The 10,366-nt window shown below is 61.3% G+C and overlaps 1 pseudogene; it reads left to right on the forward strand.

Annotated features, from left to right (window-relative positions):
* The first annotated feature begins 3,315 nt into the window (after positions 1-3,315).
* LOC148593492 (maestro heat-like repeat-containing protein family member 2B) lies at positions 3,316-9,653 on the forward strand (annotated as a pseudogene).
* Positions 9,654-10,366: the final 713 nt, after the last annotated feature.

The raw sequence follows: 10,366 nt of genomic DNA on the forward strand, positions 1-10,366 counted from the left end.
AGGGCGGGCGCGAGAGCGGCCGGCGGCGGCAATGAAGGGCAGCTCTGCTCTGGCCGGGCAGGGCAAGGGCAGGGCCCGTGCGGGCCTGGAGGGGAGCTGGGGCCATGTGAGGGCAGCTGGGGGCAATAGAACAGAGCTGAGGCCTTGGCGCTGGTGAGGGAGGAGATGGGAGCGCGCAGGGAGGGGAAGGGTGATGGAGACTGCCTTAGAAAAGCAGCTCTTGGAGCTGAGCGCCGCGCACTCAGCTCCATAGGTGCCTCCTGGCCGTGTGGTGGGATTTCCTCTGATCTCAGGGCCCTCAGATGCCTCCTCTCTGTCACAGTCGTGGGGTAGATGCAACGCAAACTACGCTTTATCGGTCTCCAAGTACATTATTTATACCGAGCCTTCCTCGTCGTGGCTGCTGCTTGTTGGTGAGGACTATAAAGGACAGTAGCTAGTAACAGAGCTATGATTGGATGATTCTTATCTTGGCCAGTTTCTGCTCCGTGGCCAAAACCTCCTTAAACTTGTTAATAACTTTCTGCTGTCTCCGTGTGAACTCCCTGTCTCATAGATACACTCTAATCTTTTCAAGACTAACGTTCTCTGCTAAGGGAGCCAGGGATTCCACAGACCGGCTGTAATCCCTGACAATTCCCTTTTTTGTATTTGTGCTACAAAAATGGCACTAACTATGGATTGTGCCGTGGATTGCATCAAGCCTAATTGACTAAGCGCCGAGCTGCCCTGGTGAAAAAAACGATGAGATAATAAAGCCTGTTGGTGTTTGTTAGGGAGCGGACCCAAGGGCAGAGCAGACACAAGGGCATCAGCCCTAGCATTGCCCTCAGCAGAAAAAAAGAAAAAACAAACAAACAAAAAAAAAAACAGGCAATGCAGTATAGAATGTCCCTACAAGAGCTAAGAGAGAGGCCTGCAGGCCCCTCAGGAAGGCCCTCTCGGTGCTGCTCTTCTCCTTGGAAGGAGCATGGAGAAATGGAAGGAGCTGGGGCTCCTGCTCAAGACAGCGCAGGCCTGGCAGATTGGCGAGTGCCTAGTAAGGACAGCCCCAAAGCCCCCAAGATCTGCCCTGCAGAAGGGCCTTCTACCCTTGTCCTCTCCCTCCTCGCCAACCTCCCTGGTGCCAGCCCAATGCTGTGGGCTCTGGAGCTGCACATGTGCTCCCCTTCCTCCAGCACGCTGTCCCGGAGGACTCTTCCTGAGGGCCATGATCCCTCACCAGCCCAAGGATGGGGAAGGAAGCCCTGGCCTAGGCATGACATGATTAGCGTTGAGGTCCAGAGAGATCCCCCCAAAGCAGCCCACTCTGCTGACCTGGGTGGCAGCATGGCCTTAGTGCCTGGTGCTGCGGGAGCGTGGCCAAGCTGCAGCACGGCAGGGCACCAAGAGATGGGGCATCACAGTGGTGACAGGAGAGACCTCAGCTAATCAGTAGGCTTGGTGTGAAGCAGCGAGGAGGGGGGAAAGGGCCAGGGGTTGGTGGGGGTTGACAAGGAACGGGAAAGATGCTCTCCTGCTCTGTGTGGGCTGCAGCTGTGCCAGATGTTGTCTGTGGGCTGTGGTGAATGCCTTTCACCTGGACCAGGAGCAGGGCACCGCACTCTCCCAGGAGCCTAGAGCCTATGGCCTGTTGCAGAGCCCTGACAGACCCTGTCCTGCCAAAGCCCTTGGCCTTGGCAGTGTGTTGGGGAGTTCCTGGGCACCGGTCAGCACCCATATTGGTCCTTCTGGCCCTCTTTAGAGACCCTTGGGGTTCTCCACACCTAAGGGTCAAAGCTGGGTGCAAGGCTTTGTGCTGGAGAAGCCCCTTTTCTGGTGCCAGCCCCCGACCAGAGCTGGAGCTCCATCCACCTCCCAGCCAGCCCAGCAAGCTCTCGAGTGTCTCAGCCTAAATAGCTGCTCCTGACAGAGGTCCCTGGCCCCTACAAGAGTCCCTGGCTGCACACACAAACCTCCTGGGGCACCTCAACTTGGAACCCCTCCTCAATCCCATTTGCACCATCAACCATCTGGGAGCAACTGGCACAGTGTCCTGGGGAAAGAGGTGTGTGTTTGGGAGCCTGCTGTCCTAACACGGGTGTCTCATGGTCACTGCAGAGCTCAGCCGTGGTCCCCGATTGCCTGGCAGTGCAGTGGCACCTGCTGTGCCTGACTCGGGGCCCTCGCTTGGGGCCTCAGGAAAGGGAGAAAGGGCCGTTCGTGGTGCTAGACGGAGGCAGAAACAGCAAAAGATTGAGAAAGAATGAGAAGAGAGGGAGAAAGAGAGAAAAGGGGAAGAGAGGAAAAGGAGAGGAAGAAGAGCACCAAGAGGGAAGAGAGAGGGAAAGCACACTAAAGAGGACAGGAGGGAAAGGAAGAAGCGAAGGGAGAGAGAATATGAGAGAGAGGGAAAGCACGCTAGGGAGAAAATGGGCAAGAGGGAAAGAAGGGAAAAGGCAAAGGGAAAGAGGGAGGATGAAAGGGAGGAAGGAAGAAGGGAAGAGAAGGAGAGAAAGGGAGAGAAAGAGGGAAAGAATGGGAGAATAAGAGAAAGAAGAAAGGCAAGAGAAGTTAAAAGAGAGTGAAAGAATGAAAGCAAGCAGGAGAAAGAGAGCCACACCGGGAAACACAGACAGATAAGAGAGAAAGAGAAGAGAGACTTGATAGAAAGTGGAGAAAAAGAGAGGGAAAAAGAGTGAATGAGAGAAAATGAAACAACGGAAAGTGCAAAATGGGGGCTTATCTCTGGACAACTAGGAGCACTCCTGTAACTTGGAGAGCTGCCAAAGGGGTAGTACTGGTGGTGGGGCGAATGGCCTAAAGGCTTTGGAAGCAGTCCTATTGCTTCTGTCCTTTGGATAATCTCGTGAAGACAAGGAGGTTGTTTGGCAGCAGCTTCAGTGACGTTGTTTGAAACTCCTAAACTGGGGCAGAAGGATGGTAACCTTGCCCTGCACCTGCAGCAGCCTTTATTCCACATCCTCGTAATGAATTAACACTGCACAGGCACGGGCCGTGCGTCTGCAGAGAGGGTCACCGCGCAGGATGTCTGGAGGCTGGAGAGCACCCATGAGTGCTGGAGCGCGGGCAGGGCCGCCCTTGGGGCGCAGGAGCTCCTGGCCCCAGCCAGGCCGCCCCCAGCCCCATGCTGCTGGCAGCCCTCTGTGAGGCGCTGAGGCCCTCATGTGTCACAGCTGCCCTCGTGGCGGGTCACAGTGGTCCCCGTGGGCCCATCACCCTCCCAGGGCTGGCGCTGGCCCAGTGGCTCGTGACTCCTGTGAGAGGAAGTGCTTGCTGATGGAGCAGCGCGTCCGCGGAAGGAGTATTGCCACGATGGGGGTGCTGCGAGCACTCCGAGGTGAGGGCCAGCACCGCGCTCGGCATCCTGCGTGCTCCGTGGGCGTGAGGGGCCCTGCTGGTGCCGGCGTTCCCAGCTTGGAGAGCAAGGCCCCTGTCCCCAGGCCTCCCTGGCCTCTCCTGGCACCCTGAGCTCTGGCTGGGGACACCAGTGCCCTGACACCAGGCCCGTCCCTGCAACCACTGGCGTGATGCAACCCTCCACTTTTCCTTCCAGGGTTCTTCACTCGTGTAGGTCCCCGGTCCGGACCTGTGCGCGAGGAGGATGGCGGCAGCGTGGCTGGGTCTGTCCCTGTGGTCATCGCTACCTTTGCCGCCATGGTTATCTCTCTACTGGACCGTCTGCAAGACGCCACGGTGAGTTGGGGCTGTCCCATGAGGCTGGAGGGCTCCTCACAGGGCCCAGCTGCCCTGATGCCATGGATGGTCCTTGCTCCGTGGCACCTCTGTCCTCCTGCCTCACTGCAAACACCGATCCTGCCATGGTGTTGGGCAGTCGCTCCCACACACCCTTCTTTCCTGGGGGAGGTGACAGTGGTGCCGGAGTTGGGGCTTGGTTTGGGGTCAGGAAATCCCAGCGCAGGATTCTCAGCAACTCCTGACGTCTGTGCTGAGCGGTGCTGCCAGCTTGAGCACGGCCTCAGCATCCCGGAGTCCCACAGCACGGTGTGTGATGTGTCCCCAGGGCGGTCGAGAGGAGACCTACCGCCAGCTGGAGAGCGTCTTGTGCGGCTCTCAGAGCTGTCTGCAGAGCTCTGTCGTGGACAGGCTCATAGCAGCAGTGTCTGCAGACCTGCGGGCGGCCCAGGTGAGCTTGTTCTCTCTTAGGGAGACTCCGCATGCAGGTGCCCAGCTGTCCTACGGACAGTCTTTGGGACGTGTCCTTGCTTGTGGGGCTTGGGGAGGTACCCGGAGCTATGCAGAGAGGCGGTCGTGGGCTGTTTGGGAGCAAGGGGCAGTGGGAATCGCGTCACGGGATCTATGCGGTGCCTGGAGGCTGAGCGCGGGGCACAGGCGGTCGTGATCCCGCCATGCAGGAACTCTTGTGTTCCAGGGTGTGACGGCCGCTGTGAGGACGGCGGCGAGCGACGTCCTGGTGGCCCTGGCCCGCTCCCACCTGCGCGAGGTGGTGTCCGCGCTGCAGGGCCACCTGAGGAGCCTGCAGGAGGTGTCAGCGGAGGTGGTGCTCGTCACCCTGCGGAATGTGGCTGCCCGCTACGGTAGAGTTCCCAGCCTGATGCTCCGCGTTTCTGTGGGTGCCCAGCGGGAGACACAACTTCTGCCGCGGCCCAAAACATCTGGCCTGGGCTGGAGGGAACCTGCTGGAGACCAAATGTGCCGGGCTTTGCCCTGTGCCCTGCCCAGGGCTTCCCTGCACCCCTCGGGGAAGGTGTCCACACACGGGTGCCCTGGCAGGAATCTCCCCATGCCATAGGCTCCCCCAGCACAGTGCCAGCTCTCCCACCCCCTGCCAGCATAGCCCCATGACCTCAAGGCCCCACAGCCCCAGTCCTGGCGCACAAAACTACCAGGGCACAGAGCCCACAGGCTGTGGCGGCTCTGCCTGATCGGGACTGCCCCCTCCGCAGCGCTGCAGTGCGTGCCCTTCGCAGCAGCGACGCTGGCGACCCTGCACAGGGCGCTGAGCGAGGCACGGAGCGGCCGGGTGCTGCGCGCCGTCTGCGGTGGTGAGTGTCGGCATCACGGCAGGGCCCACGGAGACGGGAAGGGGCTGGGGTGGCCCTGGGCACCTTGCTGGGCTCTTGGGGTGGGCACGGCTGGGAGTGGAAAGCGCCGTGAGAGGGACCGTTTGGGAAGAAAGGGGCAAGGGCCGCAGCGGGCAGTGTCGGGGAGCAAGGCTGTGCAGAGGAGAAGGTGCTGGGGTGGGAGAGGGTAGAAACAATCCAGCATTTCAATCCGGGTGTCTCAGATCATGGCTCATGATGCCCCTGAAACCCGATCACCTGCACTGAGCCCTGGCACCCCTGGCCTGGGCACGAAGCAGGCTTGGGGACCGCTGCAAGGTCTCCTGCCAGCTAGAGACTGTGACACGATGCTGTTTCACTTCCTGTGTTGCAGTGCTGGAGCAGTGGTGCAGCAGCATAAACTTGTACTTCCGTGAGTGGGAGAAATGCACCTTCCCTCGCGTGGGAGCTGCCCAGCTCTGCACCCCCGTCCACCTGCTCTTTTGCCACATGGGCAAAAACTGGCAGGGCTGCAAAGAGGAAGAGGTGAGCGCTGCTGCCCCAGCAGCCACGGGCCACAGCAGCGAGGGCGCCCGTGGGGGCTGGAGGGGCTGTGCGTGGGGCTGTGCAAGCAGCCAAAGGGAGCAGGCTGGCCACAGAAGTGCCCAAGAGGGGAGTCTGCAGGCCGTGCAGCGGGGCAAGCGGTGCCAGGCAGCGGGCAGGAGCGCAGGTGCCCGTGGTGGCCCTGAGGCATCAGCCATGAGGCTGGGGCTGCCTGCTGAGAAGAGCCCAAATCCTGGGAGCATTTGGCAGGGCGGGCTAGGGGTGCAGGAGGAAACGCTCCCTGTGCTGGTGAGCGAGCCCTTGTAGCAGGGGTGAAGGGGAAGGGGAGGACTCCATGTGGGAAGGGCAGACTGGTGTGTGGGAGAGGCAAGCGCTGGAGAGACGCTGAGCCTTCGATGTGGCTTGTCCCTGTCCCTTGTCAGGGCAAGCAGGCTGTGCTCCGGGCAATGGGGGCCATGATGAGTGTCCTCGTGCGCCTGGAGAAGTACTGTGAGTGCGCATGGCAGAGGCTTCCCTGGCTGCTGCATCAGTACCGGGAAGTGCGGGACCCCGCTGGGGTGACCAGGGTGAGGCACTGCGAGGGGCACAGCACTGCTGGGGCCGTGGGGATGGTGCAAGGTGTTGGAGAGCTGCAGGGTGCTGGAAGGAACAGGAGCTCTGTATGTCTTAATACCTTTGAGCAGGCAGAGGGATCTGGGACTTTGCAGGGGCTTGTTAGAAGAAACGGCACGGCAGGAGACCGGGATGGAGAGGATGGATCCTGGGACAAGTGGCTCGGGAGGGGAGGCTGTGCCACCTCTGTGTCGGGGGGCATAGGGAGCTCTGTCCTCACAGCCAGGGCCATGTCCAGCCCCTGTGGCGGAGAGAGGTGTGAGGGGGACGGTGTGGTGGGAAAGACCATCCCGGCAGGGCTGCAGGAGGAGAGAGACCTCGTGGTCAAGCCAGCAGCCCCGTGCAGGCTGGGGTCTCCCTGAAAGTGGGTTCAGGCCGGGGCAGCTCCCAGCGGTGCTGGTTTCCTTTCCCCGTGGCTCGCGGTGACAGCTGCCCTCTCCCTCCCGTGCTCCCTTGCAGAGTCTGTGCTATTTCCTGGGGGCCGTGGCAGACGTTCAGAGCCACGTGCCTCGCACCAGGCTTCTGGCCATCAACGCTGCTGTGCACGAGCAGGTAAGGCCTGACGCTGCATCACTGGCCTGCGTGTGCGGGGGGCTCTGGGCTGTGGGTCCGTGGCCAGAGCCGCTCATGAGAGGATCACTGAGAGCACAGTTTAGTTCTGTCCCCCTCCACGCTGCTCTTGCTTTCCCTAAAACACACCTTGTTCCCACAGCTCTGCGACGAGATGGAGCCGCCCAGCCCAGAGCACCGAGCAGAGCTGTGCCGCTGCGTCGTGCTGCAGGGTAGGGAAGGAGAGCCGGCCCCGTGCCGCCGTGTCCCGGCTGCTGTCCTGCCAACGTGCAGGTGTGCGATGCTGGCCGCTAACACCAAGCATGATTTCTTCCCCGCAGCCCAAATCTGCCCAGCGGAGGTGATTGTGTTCCTCTACTACAAGCTGAGGAACGGGAGCAGGGCTGATCGCACGGCCGCCGTGCAAATGCTGCAGGCTCTGGTCTGTTCTAACAGTAAGTAACACGTGCTGGAGAAATGGAGTGCTCCTGGGATGCTGCTGCTTCCTCTGAATTGGCAATGCTGGCCCACTTTTCTGCCCCATTTGCGCACAAAAAGCCAGGGAGCTGTGACAAATCCCTCTAAAAATGGTGGCTCATCCTCAGCACCCACCTCCCCTTGTGTCTTGCAGTCCCCAATGCAAGGGAGAACATGCCAGTGTTGGTGAAGCTGGCACAGTCCGTGTGCCATGACCCCGCAGCGCAGGTGAGCTGGTTTGGACAGGGACGGTACCGCTGCAGGGGCCGAGCAGCCCTTTCCCCAGGGCAGAGGCTGGAGAGGCCAAACCAGCAGTCAAGGACAAGTCCTGGGGTCGGAGCCTGGTGGTAACTGCAGAGCAAGGGCTGCTCCCTCGTTATCTTGGCCTGGCCAGAGGGGCTGCCGCGCTGTGAGGGCCATCAAACCTGGGCGTTTGGTGCAGGTTGTGACTGCAGCCTCTCCAACAGGTGAGAACAGCCGTCCTGCGTTTCGTCGGGGAGCTGCTGCACTCCAGCGCCCCGGGCTGCTCGGCATGGGACGTGGTGGGGCACATCTTCACGGAGTTCAGCCGCTCCTCACGCAAACTGGTAAGGGCAGAGGGTGGCACCGGTCTATGTCCCATGCCGCAGTGGTGCCATGGACATCCCTAGCATTGGGTGTTCTGCCTGGTGAGCAGGAGCAACGACACTGGTGCCGCAGTGGGAGCAGCCTCCCATCACCATACACTGAAAGGGCTGGGAATGGGCATCAACGGGTGTTTCCCACCTCTGTCTCGCAGACATCAGGAAATCTTTCTGAGATGGAAGCCCAGGAAGAAAAGGCCATTCAGCGCCTGTGCAGGCACATCCTGGGCACACTGGATGTCTCCACCGGAGCAGTGGCCAAAGTGAGTTTTCCGCTGCTGGACGCTGTTGCTTTTTGTCTTTCCCCAGTATGTTGACACTTCCCATCTTAGCCCCTAAAGCAGCCAAGAAGAGCTAGGGCTGCCCTTGCTCGTTTAGCGCAGCTGCGGCTGAAGCGAGCACCGCTGGGCACGTCCTGGCTGCCTTCTGTAAATGAGACATAGGGACTGGTGGGACCATAGGGCATCCCCTTGCAGCGGGGAGATGAGCTGACCCCGGGGGTGAGTTGTGGCGGCTGCTCTTGACAAGCAGGCAGCCAAAGCGAGGGGAAAGGTGCACGAAGCCAGGTGGGTGAGACGGAGAGAAGGTGGAGGAGGAAGCCAGGGTGAGGCTGAGGGACGGAGCGAGGCCCAGGGGCTGGGCTGGTGCCGCAGAAGCATCAATAACAGGCAGACTGGGAGGGAGAGGTGGAAATAGCGGCGTGCTCAGTGGCCTGGTTCTTGCCTGCAGCTCCTGTGGCCCAAACTGCTGCGGTACGTGGTGCCAGCCCAGTACACAGGCATGCTAGTCCCGCTCTGCCGCTGTCTGTGTGCACTGGCCAAGAGGCGGGAGAGAGCAGAATGTTGTGAAGAGGAGGCAGCACATGAGCTCCTGGAGTCTGAGGAGCAAGGTGGGAAGCAAAGGTGCAGGCGGCGCAGCTGGGGACCCCTTCAGCTGTGCGTGGGGCTGTGGGACATGGTGCGGGCAGGGCCTGGTGGGGCTGGGCATCTCACGTGGCTTTTCTTTGTGCCCACAGCTGCTCTGCCAGCGCCCCAGGCCCTGCTGGTTCGCCTGTTGGTGAGTAACAGGGCCCCAGGAAAGAGCTTTCATGGCTGCAGAGAGGGGAGAGGCAGGAGAGATGCTGCCGCGGCCAGTGCAGGGCACCCTGGGAGGAGGCAGGAGGATGTCAGAGGGTGCCTGGGCTGCCCCTGCCCATTGGGAGCTCCTGCTCCTCCCGGGGATGGCAGCGCTCAGGCGAGGCTGTCGGCTGCCTCCTGGCATCCAGGGCAATGCCAGCCTCCCTGCCCGCGGGATGGCCACGGCTCCTGCGGCTTGCACAAGCCCGTCTCTCCTCTGCCCTAGGTGGTGGCCGCGGTGACTCCCCACGCAGGCGGTGGCCGTGGCGCTGCGGCCCTGCAGCTGCTGCAGGCGCTTCCCAGCAGGATCCATGCGAGCGTGGGGGCGAGCTGGGCTGCAGAGATCCCCCTGCTGCTGCAGCACCTGGCAGGTAAAGTGTCCACAGGAAGGAGAGGCTGCGTGTGAAGAGGGCAGCACTGAGTCTGGCGGGGAGGATGAAGTCATGTTTGCCAGCACTTACCAGCCCAATGGCCTGAGGCTCTGGGACATGAGACACGGTGCTGGAATAGCAGCAAGAGCTTCTGATTTCTCTGGCTTTGCAGGAACAACTGCGAGAAACCTGGACGTGGTGGAATGGGAGAGCCTTCTGCTGAAGGTACAGCATCCCTGTGGGGGCACGCATGGATGGGGCAAGCAGGCCCAGGAAAAGTGCAGGGAGGAAGCCCAGAACTCCCTGTTGAGGCACTGAGTAGCACAAGCCGGTCCCAAGGCCCCAGTGCCTTCCCTGGCCACGGGTGCTGCCTGCTCGGAAGAGCTGCTGCTGTCGCACGTGCAGAATGGCTGGGCATAAAGGCAGCTGCAGGAGGGGCAGAAGCCTCCTACACGGGGCCCTGTGCCGTGGCTCTGCCTGCTCCTGGCATGTGCAGCACCCAATGGCTCGAGTGGCTCCTGAGGGGAAGAGCGAGGGGCAGTTACAGGAGGGGCCGGTGGGCAGAGGGGCAGTTGCGAGGGGATGCTCTGCCCCGGCCCTCTCCAGGGTCACTGCGGTGTGCAAAAGGTCCTGGCCAGGAACAGGGGGGCATTTACTTCATCTCCCGCTTCACGCTAGTTCCTGCGAGCGTCTCTGGACCTCGTTGCGAGCGACGTCTGGATTATTGACCTTAGCCGGGAAATGAGCCGTCAGCTGGGCTGCTCTCCGCGCCTGTCCTGGGAAAAGGTTTGTTCCCTGTGCAGTGTTGCTGCTGCTCACGTACCCTAAGGGCTGCGGTGACAAAACCCTGGGGGATGCCGGACAGGACTCGGGTCGGCGATGCTGCTCTGCTCTGTGCCTGGTTTTGCCCCTGCCCTCTCTCTTTGCCCAGGAAGGCGCTTGTGCCCCCTCCATGCTAAGCTGGTCCTGGGGCCAGTCTGGCCAGCGGCTGCTGTTGGTGCTGCGGGTGCCTTGGCGTGTGCTGCCACCGT

This window comes from Tinamus guttatus, unplaced genomic scaffold (assembly GCF_059628265.1).
Source record: "Tinamus guttatus ecotype Peru unplaced genomic scaffold, ASM5962826v1 Tinamus_guttatus_pri_ptg000387l, whole genome shotgun sequence".
Classification (NCBI taxonomy): domain Eukaryota; kingdom Metazoa; phylum Chordata; class Aves; order Tinamiformes; family Tinamidae; genus Tinamus; species Tinamus guttatus.